Source organism: Eriocheir sinensis, chromosome 65 (genome assembly GCF_024679095.1).
Source record: "Eriocheir sinensis breed Jianghai 21 chromosome 65, ASM2467909v1, whole genome shotgun sequence".
In the NCBI taxonomy this organism is placed as follows: Eukaryota; Metazoa; Arthropoda; class Malacostraca; order Decapoda; family Varunidae; genus Eriocheir; species Eriocheir sinensis.
Window position 1 is genome coordinate 9269943 of NC_066573.1, and position 10000 is coordinate 9279942.

The 10000-nt window shown below is 41.5% G+C and overlaps 1 protein-coding gene across 1 annotated transcript in view; it reads left to right on the forward strand.

Moving 5' to 3' along the window:
- LOC126987604 (head-specific guanylate cyclase-like) overlaps positions 1–10000 on the forward strand; it is a 376569-nt gene that overhangs the window by 184755 nt on the left and 181814 nt on the right. The window contains exon 5 of the mRNA XM_050844723.1: positions 3660–3727. The gene's annotated coding sequence lies outside the window, so the exon portion shown is untranslated. The remainder of the gene's footprint in view (positions 1–3659; positions 3728–10000) is intronic.

The window sequence follows — 10000 nt, forward strand, 5'->3', positions numbered from 1 at the left end:
CGGCAGACAACACGCCGGCAAAGTAAATTGCACGCCATCTCGCCCGGACAGGTGGACTTGTTCATTCAATGGGGTTTTTACTTTGTTAAGAGAGGAAAGCAAAACAGAGGAGATGGGAGGAGTTTTCGGGGTTTGAGTAGAAGGGATTGTGATGGTGGAGCTGCTGGTGCTGTTTGGTGTGTGTGTGTGTGTGTGTGTGTGTGTGTGTGTTTGTAGAGGAAATGGTAGAACAAGAAGGTGAGAAGATAGTAGAGGAGGATGAAGATGAGGAGATAGAGGAAAACAATGAAGAAGAGGATGAGAAGGAGGAGGAGGAGGAGGAAATAAGAAGAGAACGAACGTGAGGAGGAAAAGGAGGAGGAAAAGGAAAAGAGGAAAAGAAGAAGGAAGACTATTAGGAAAGTGAAGAGGAGGAGAGAGAGAGGAAAATAAGGAGTAAAAAAGGGAATATGAAGAAAGAGGAGAAGGAAGTGGAGGAAGAGAAAGAGGAAAAGAGGAAGTAAGAAAAAGAGAAACGTAAGGAAAATTAAAGAGAGAGAAGTAGGAAAAGGAGGATCAAAAAGAGGAAAAAAAGAAGGAAGAGAAAGAGAATTAGCAAGAAAAGAAGAGGAGGAGGAAAATAAGGACGAGAAACGAAAAAAAAAAAGAAGAAGAGAAATACGAAGAGAAAGAGGGAAAAAAGAAAGAGGAAGAAAATGAGAAACATGAACAGGGAGGGAAGGGAAAGGAAGAGGAAGGGAAAAAAGTAAGAAAAGTGAAGGAAAAGGCAGCGAAAAGTCTTGCATGAGAAGACTTGTATGCCAGGAAATGTAAATTGAGAGAGAGAGAGAGAGAGAGAGAGAGAGAGAGAGAGAGAGAGAGAGAGAGAGAGAGAAAGTAAAATAAAAAAAAATAAAGAGAAACATGGAGGAACCGACGGAGGGTGAAAGGAAAGACTTGAGGAATATTAAACTTCCAAGAAAATGCAAAACAGTCAAGGGAAGAAAAAGAAAATAAAAGAAAATAGCTCAAAAATCAGAGGAATTAAATGATACCAAAAATCAAAAATCTTTTTTGAGAGAGAGAGAGAGAGAGAGAGAGAGAGAGAGAGAGAGAGAGAGAGAGAGAGAATTTACCTCCTGGATTCTTACTCTTTTTTTTTTTTTCGTCATCTTGGTGGAGAGACAAATGGAGGAACAATGTAAATGACCGCGACTCCTCCACTTTTATTCCTCTCTCCTTCTTCCTTCTTCCTCCACTCCCTCCCTCCCTCCCTCCATCTCTCTTGTTTCCTCCTTCCTTCCCTCCATCCCTCCCTCTCTCTTGTTTCCATCTTGCTTCCTTACCTCCCACAATTCTTCTCTCTCTCTCTCTCTCTCTCTCTCTCTCTCTCTCTCTCTCTCTCTCTCTCTCTCTCTCTCTCTCCTTCCCTTCTTTATTCCCTCCCTCCTTCTTGTTTCCTCCTCACTTCCCTCCTTCCACCATCCTTCCCTCCCTCTCTCCTTCCCTTCCTCCTTCCATTCCTTTCTCCTTTCCTCTCCTCCCTTTGTTTCCCCTTTGGTTTCTCGTCTCTTGTTTTCTGATTTTTTTTTCTTCTCTGTCTGTGTCTCTCCCTTTCCAATTCCTCTTCGTAACCTGTCTATTTTTCCTTCTATTCCCCTCTCTCTCTTCTTTATGCTTTTATTTTATTTTTTCCCATTTTCTCCCTGATTTATGTCCTGCATCATCTTCTGTGCATGTTTCTCTTTCTTTCGGACTCCTTTTTGTATCTTCTATCCTTCTTTTTCTTCCTTTCCAGTATCTCTCTTTTTCTTCTTCTCCCCCTAACGCCATTTTTCTCCTCTCCGGCCGTCTGTTTTCTCGTATTTTGTCTTCTTGTCTCATTATCCATGCGTTTCTCTCTCTCTCTCTCTCTCTCTCTCTCTCTCTCTCTCTCTCTCTCTCTCTCTCTCTCTCTCTCTCTCTCTCTCTCTCTCTCTCTCTCTCTCTCTCTCTCTCTCTCTCTCTCTCCAACTCATTTTTGCTATTTTTATTTTCTTGCCAAGTTCATTCCTCACTCTTTCTCTTTCTCTCTCTCTCCCTAACGCCTTTTTCTTCCTCTGTCGATTTGTCTTCTCCTTTATTGTATTTATGTATATGTTTCTTCTTTTATTTTATTTTTCGTATTTTTCCATCTTTCTTATACTTAATTATCTCTATATCTGTCTCTCTATTCCTCACATTTATTCCTGCCTTCTGTTCCTCCGTCTGCCTGTCTGTTTCCTGTCTTTCTTACCAAGGGAAGGGAGAAAGTATGGAAGGGCCAGAGAGGATAACAAATGGGAGGAGAGGAGGAAGAGAGGATGAAAAGAAGAGGGGAGAGAAATGTTACCGGAAGAAGAGGAAGGGAAGAGAGAGAACCGGTATAGAGGGAAAGATGGGAAGAGAATTGTAGGAAGGTGGAGGAAGGGAAGCGATGGGAGTGGAAGGAAGGGAAAGGACAGAGGAGAGAAAAAAGGAGTATAGAATGTGTGTTTGCTTCCCCGACTTTCTTTTTCTTCCTCTTCCTTCTTTTCTCTCCTTCCTTCCTCTGTCTGTCTTTTTGTCCTCTGTATCTATCAGTGTTTCCTTCTTTCCTTCCACGAACTTCTTTTGCGAAACTTTGATATTCTTCTTCTTCCTTCATTTTTGTTGTATGTGTGTCTATTCCTCACTCTGCTCCCTCCTTTCTGTCCTTCCGTCTGTCTGTCTGTCTGCTTGTTGCCTTGTCTTTTCTTACCTGACCTGCTTTTACGAGACTTTAATATTCTTTTTCTCCTTGCTTTCACTTTGTTCCATATATGTCTTTTCTCCATTCTTTTTATTTTCTGTCCTTCCGTCCGTCTGTCTGTCTGTTCGCTGTCTTATCGTATATATCATTGTTTTCTTCATTCCTTCCCTGTAACTTCTTTTGCAAAACTTTAATATTCTTCTTTTCCTTCTTTCCTTTTTTTGTTGCATGTGTGTTTCGTCTTAACTCCTTTCCTCTCTGTTCCTTCCGTCTCTGTCTGTTTGTTGTCTTGTATCTGTATCTATCTCTTTCTGTTTTTCCTGCCCTGAACTTCTTTTGCAAAACTCTAATATTCTTCTTCTCTTTCCTTCCTTTCTGTTGCATGGAAAAGTATGTCTCTTCTTCACTCGTTTTCCTTCCGTTTGTCTATTTTTTTTCTTCGTATCTGTATCTATGTGATTCTTTCTTTCTTTCTCTCCCGGAACTTCTTTTCTGAAACACGTGTATTATTCTTCCTTTTCCTTCCTTCCTCTTCCGTGTGTGTCTTGCGCCTCTCAAGTTCATCCTTATTTGCATCTGGAAGCGGCCTCCTCACGCTTTCTTGGGTCTATTTCCGCATCCAGTCCGCGATAACTTATAATCTTCCTGTTTGAGAGAGGGGATGGAAAGGGAGAGGGGGAGACTGAGGGGGGAGGGGGAGAGAGAGATAGGGGAAGAGAGAGGGGGAGAGAGAGAGAGAGAGAGGAGAGAGAGAGAGAGAGAGAGAGAGAGAGAGAGAGAGAGAGAGAGAGAGAGAGAGCACATTCGTATTAGTTTACTCTCAAATCTCTCTCTCTCTCTCTCTCTCTCTCTCTCTCTCTCTCTCTCTCTCTCGTGCATCTAATATTTTAAAACATCCTCGCATTTATCGAATTTCCTTTCTTCTCCATAGGTGTTCTGATTCAAGAGGAGAGCAGTGACGCCAGTATCCCAGGTGTCTCGCCCGCGTCTTCAGTTAAGGTAAGAAACTTTAGAATAACCTTTTGCTTACCTCCTCCAGTTTAAAGGTTAGTGCGTTTAGTGATTGTGCTAAAAAACCTCACCTCTTTATATGTTATTATTTTTTATACCGTTTATGTGTTAACTTTTTCTTCCTTTTGGTGGTCAACTCCTCTATTTTTTCCCTTCGTTTTGGCTATCGCTCCTCTATTTTTGTGTTCCTATATGTGGCATCGGAATATCCATGTTTTGTGTATTTTTCATTATGTTTTTAGAATCGTATAAGTTTCGGTATATTTTCCACGGTAAGTTTATATTTCCCGTGACGAGAGCAGTGTGAAAATAACTTGCATAGCGGAGACTTAAGTTTACAGCAAGTCTTCTCTGGTTTTCTCATTTTTATTTCGTATGGTAACAAAATTAATGCTATCCCTTAAACCCACCAACGTTCAACATGTCCGGGGCGCAGGGTTTTGCAAATTTGCGTTATACATCTGCAGATTAAATGTCTTCCTTTTTTTTTTTTTGCATTTGCGGAAATATTTTGGCCGGGATGTGGAGGAATTTCTTTTTTCTTCGGTGAAATTAATTAGTTTTGGAGATTGCTTTCTCTCGCCTGAGCGCTGTGCATGGCTCTCTCATTTATTATCCTTGTTTTGTATCGTTTTCTTCCCCTTCCTTCATTTCTTCACGCGTCATTTTTAACGTTACATTATTTTTCATCATTCCTGCCGTCCACTCTTCTCTTCGTTTCATCTTAATTTTTTACGCAGCCTCCCTTTTTGTATCTCTGAATTGTTTTTTTATCTCTTTTTGTATCGTCTTCTTCCTCTTTCTTCATTTCTTCACGCGCCATTTTTAACGTTACATTATTTTTCATCATTCCTATCGTCCACTTTTCTCTTCTTTTCATCTGCATTTTTTACGCAGCCTCCCTTTTTGTATCTCTGAATTGTTTTTTATCTCTGTTTTTATACCGTCTTCTTCCTCTTTCTTCATTTCTTCACGCGCCATTTTTAACGTTACCATATTTTTCACCATTCCTACTGCCCACTCTTCTCTTCTCTTCCTTCCATCTTCATCTTTTTACACAGCCTCCCTTTTTGTATATCTCAGTTATTTTTATCTTTGTTTTTATGTCTTCTGCTTCTCCTTTCTCTATTTCTTTCCTCGACATTTTTTACTTCTATATTTTTCACCTTTTTTTTTTATTTTGTTCACTTTTTATACTTTTTCTTCTCTCCGTTGTTGTTTTTTTCGCTGCCTTCCTTCATTTTGTAATTTTCCTCTTTTATATCGTCTACTGCCCCTTCCTCCCTCTCTTCATTTATCATTTTTACGACTGCTATGATATTTTTCTTAATTGTTTCTCTCATCTTTTTTCGACCCTTCCTTCCATGCACTTTTTTCAAGCTATCCTTCCATTTTCTCTTTAATATCGTCTACTGCCACTTTCTCCATCTCTTCATTCTCCACTTTTTACCTCTATCATACTTTCCACCATTCCCTCTGGCCGCTTTTCTCTGCCTTTCCTTCCTTCCAGAGTTTTTTTCCGCGTTGCCTTCCTTCCATTTTGTCTTTTTTCTCCCTCTCGTCCAAGAAATTCCTGCCGCTCCGTGGGACAAACATCCGGGCGGCAAGTCGCTCCCACACGAAACTTTGTCCGTCCGAATGTTTCCTGGGCAAATATTCGTGACCTTTGCTCTCGTGTCCTGGCGGTGGTGCGGGTGGTGGTGGTGGTGGGTGGTGGTGGTGGAGGTGATGTGTGTGTGTTTGTGTGTGGTGTGTGTCGGGGGGGGAGAGGTTGAGGAGAGAGAGAGAGAGAGAGAGAGAGAGAGAGAGAGAGAGTGTGTGTGTGTGTGTGTGTGTGTGTGTGTGTGTGTGTGCGTGTCCAAATGTATGCCTCGATTCTCTCTCCGTCGTTATGAAATGCAAGAAAATATATACAAAAAAACTTGAAATAATAAAAAAAAAAAAAGTTCACCTCACTCTATCCAGCTGTCGAGGGATGAATTTCAACTCTTTTTTTTTTATTGCGGAAAAGAGAAAGTGTTGACGGAGCAAAAAAAAATAAAAGAGAGAGAGAGAAAAAAAAAGATTCGTATTTTAACTGAGGTTCAAAACAGACGATCTAAAAATACATACACCTGCCAATCATTGTTAAACGCCTTTGTAATTATGAATACACACACCTGTCATTAATACAACGCTAAAATACACACCTGACCAACACCTGTCACTCATTATTATACGCCATATTTAGTGTAGTTATCCCCTTCCCTTTTCCCCTCACAGCCTCCCTCTTTGTCCTCATATTTCCCTTATTTCACACTCCTTCGCCTTGATTTTTCCTTTCTAATCTTTTTTTTCCTACTGACCTTCACTCCGCTTCCTTCCCTTCCATAGCTAAAGGAATCTCCCCTTCTCCTTTTATTCCCCTGCAACTTCACTTTTTCACATGACTTCCCACTTCCCTCTCACCCTCTTCGTAACACATATCAACTATCCTTTCTCATCCCTTCCCTTACCTTACTTTCATTTATTCATCCTTACTCCTCATCTCCTCTTCCTATACTTTCTCTTTCATAGTTCGTCCTTTCCCTTCCATTGCCTTCCTTTCCTTTCTTTATTTCCCTTCCTTTCTCTTCCTTCATTTCGCTTTCCATGTTTTCCTTCATGTATTCTCTTTCTTCCTCTCCCTTTCCTTTCTTTTGATGATTTTTCTCTCCCCATTCGTTCATCCATGTCATATTTTGTTCACCTTGCCTTCTATTCCTCCAATTTTTATACTCCCCCTTTCCCCTCCCCCCATACACTCTATCTTCTCTCCCCTTCCTTTCCTCCCGTAACACCTGGCCTGCATGCCCCACACCTGTTAATTAGCGCAGGTGGGACGTTCCATCGAAGTTCTGATCGCCTTACCTGACGTGTGTCGCTGCGTCGCTGTTCATGGTCGTCGTTTTTAAGGTCGTGATGTTTGCTGATTTTAGATGCATGGTCGTCCCTAAGTTCTGTTCTATTGCTTGGCTTTTTTTATATTTTCATTTCTTACTTCTCATCTGAAACGCGTCGGCCAGCAGCGCCCACTCATTTAACATTCTTTTTGTCTGTTATTTCGTATTGGTTTCGCGTTCTGAGTTGCGTTTCAGTGCTAATTAATTTCATGCTCCCTCCGTAGCTCACTCGCCCTGTTTTCTTTTGTTTTGGTTTTGTTGTCGCGTGAATGCATGGCGCTGTTTTGTCCCCAACTCCCTCTTTTCCTCCCTCCCTCACGCTCTGAAAGTTACACAGTTTTGTTGTTTGCAAGGCCGACGCTCCGTTCCTCTTTGATCTCCGCGGAAACATTTAATTCTATACATTCAAGGCGCGTGGGGAGGCTCCGTCGCTCGTGGAAATGAAACAAAACTTTTTTCCTCTCGCCTTGCAAACCCGGCAGACTCCGCTGAAACGAGAGACGTGAGGTGCGCGCGAAACCTCGATCCACTATTCTCTTTCATGTTGTCTCCTCGCTGATATGAGGCGCCAGAAATATGCCTAGGAGGGACAGGTATAAGAGAAGAGTCATGTCTTATTAAAGGTGGCTTGGTGTCGGGAAGGAGCAGTTCTCGCAGCAGGAAAAGGGATGAAAAAACGGATTTGTGTTACGAGGTTTTTGAGAAAGGTGAGAAAAGGTTCGGCTTGGAAAGGTGTACCTGTGAGAAAGTTAGCTTAAGGTAGACTTAGGATTAGAGTAGGCTAGCTTAGGATAGGTTTAGGTGTGGGGGAGCTTAAATTAGGATAGGTTTAGGTATGGGGAGCTTAGGTTAGAATAGGTTTAGGTGTGGGGAGCTTAGATTAGGATAGGTTTAGGTGTGGGGGAGCTTAAATTAGGATAGGTTTAGGTATGGGGAGCTTAGATTAGGATAGGTTTAGATATTGGGAGGTTAGGTTAGGATAGGTTTAGGTGTGGGGGAGGTTAGCTTAGGATAGGTTTAGGTGTGGGGGAGGTTAGCTTAGGATAAGTTTAGGTATGGGGAGCTTAGGTTAGGATAGGTTTAGATATTGGGAGGTTAGGTTAGGTTAGGTGTGGGTAAGCTTAGGATAGGATAGATTTAGTATTGGAAGGTTAGGTTAGGATAGGTTTAAGATTGGAAGAAGTTAGCTTATGAAATTTAAGTGTGGGCGAGCTACCTTAGGTCAGGATAGATCTAATTATTTTGAGGTTAGGTTAGGATATATTTAGGTGTGAGGGAGTTTAGGTTAGGATAGATTTTTAGTATTGGGAGCTTAGGTTAGGATAGGTTTGGGTGTTGGTAGGTTAGCTTAGTCTAGATTCAGGTGTGGGTAAGATTAACTTTGGATGGGTTTAGGTGAGGAAGGGGGAGTTAGGTCTAGTTAAGGAAGGCGTTAATTTTACGCGAACTTACCTTGTTGTAAGTGATGAACAAGCGAGGTACCGTTGTTATTACGAAGTTAGGTCATGGAAAAAAAAATGTTAGTTGAAAATGGTTATAATTCTTCAGCAAATCAGTTTGTTATGGGTGGTTGTGATTAATTAAGTTGTAGGCTATATTTATTGGTCTTACGAGGCAGTTCGTCACCTAGATGGCAGAAGTCTGAGAAAAATAAAAACTTATCAGCGAGAAATGGATCAAACCGCAGGAAATGGGGTGGGGAAAAAAAAGTTACGTGAGTGAGGTGGCTATGGCTGTTGGTCTCCAGGGGCAATCTCTTACCCGGATGTGAGAAACGTGAGGAAAAAAAACACCTTAGCACCGAGAGCCTGGTTTTCGCTACTACTGAAAATACGATAAAATGATGCTACACGCGTGAAAGTCGGTAAAAGGTTTGGCTGGTCACACGCGACAGCTTCTCTTATGGGCGTGAGGAGGAGCGGAAAAAAACAGGAAGGGCAGGTGTGCTATGATGCTGTGTGTGTATCTGTGTGTGTGTGTGTGTGTGTGTGTGTGTGTGTGTGTGTGTGTGTGTGTGTGTTGCCTGAATATGAATGAGCTTGAATTGTGGCGTTTGTCGGTCTGATACATTTCCGTGTTTCCCGTTTCTCGTGTTTCTTTGTGTTATTTTTTTTTTTCGGAAAGAGAGGACGAGAGAACTGATTGGGAGGGAGATAGAGGTATAGACGGGTGGTTGGTTGCATGGATAGGTAGATAGACAGATAGATAGATAGATAGATAGAGAAATGAATAAATATTTAGATAGATATATAAATAATGCAAGAAATAATAAAATAAAAGAGAGAGAGAGAGAGAGAGAGAGAGAGAGAGAGAGAGAGAGAGAGAGAGAGAGAGAGAGAGAGAGAGAGAGAGAGAGAGAGAGAGAGAGATTTACATAGAAAATCAGACCACACAGACCCCATGGTCCAGACTTGATGGTCTGTCCTTAAACCTAAGTGATTTTACATTAATCAGAAGACTCCAAAACGTTGCATTTCTACTCTAGTTGATATTAAGTTGAAGGAAGTGACGGTCGAGCTTATTTTTGAAGGAGTCAATCGTGTTACACTGGACCACTGATGGTGGAAGCTTATTCCATTCTCGCACTACAACGTTGGTGAAGAAAAATTTGGTGCAATCTGAATTTACTTGTCTACATCTGAGTTTTACGCCATTGTTCCTCGTGCGCAGACTGTCATCGATCATAAACAATGTTGATCTGTCTACATTCGTGAAACCATTTTAAAGTATTTTAAAACATTCGATCAATTTTCCTCGGAGGCGACGTTTCTCAAGAGAGAACATGTTAAGGATAGAAAGCCTTTCTTCGTAGGATTTGTTGCGCAAGGAAGGGATCATTTTCGTTGCCCGACGCTGAACACCTTCTAATTTAGCAATATCCTTTGCATGGTGGGGACCAAAACTGTACCGCATATTCCAAGTGGGGTCTGACTAAACTGTTGTAGAGGAGTATTACATCTTTATTCTTGAATACAAAGTTTCTTTTAATGAAGCCCAACATTCTGTTCGCTTTATTTGCTGCATCGATGCATTGCTGTGAGAATTTGAGGTTTGACGCGATTTTGACCCCCAAGTCTTTGACGCATTGAACGCTTTTGAGTTTAACGCCGCGCATTTCGTATTCGAACTTCTTATTCCTCGTTCCAACTTGAAGGACCTGGCACTTGTCTACGTTAAAGGGCATCTCCCATCTATCCGACCAAGTTGAAATTTTGCAAATCCTCTTGGAGGCTTTGCCTGTCTTCGTCAGTGAGAACCGAGTTACCAATCTTTGTGTCGTCTGCAAATTTACTCATGCGGTTATTGAGTCCAACATCCACGTCGTTGATGTCAATAATGA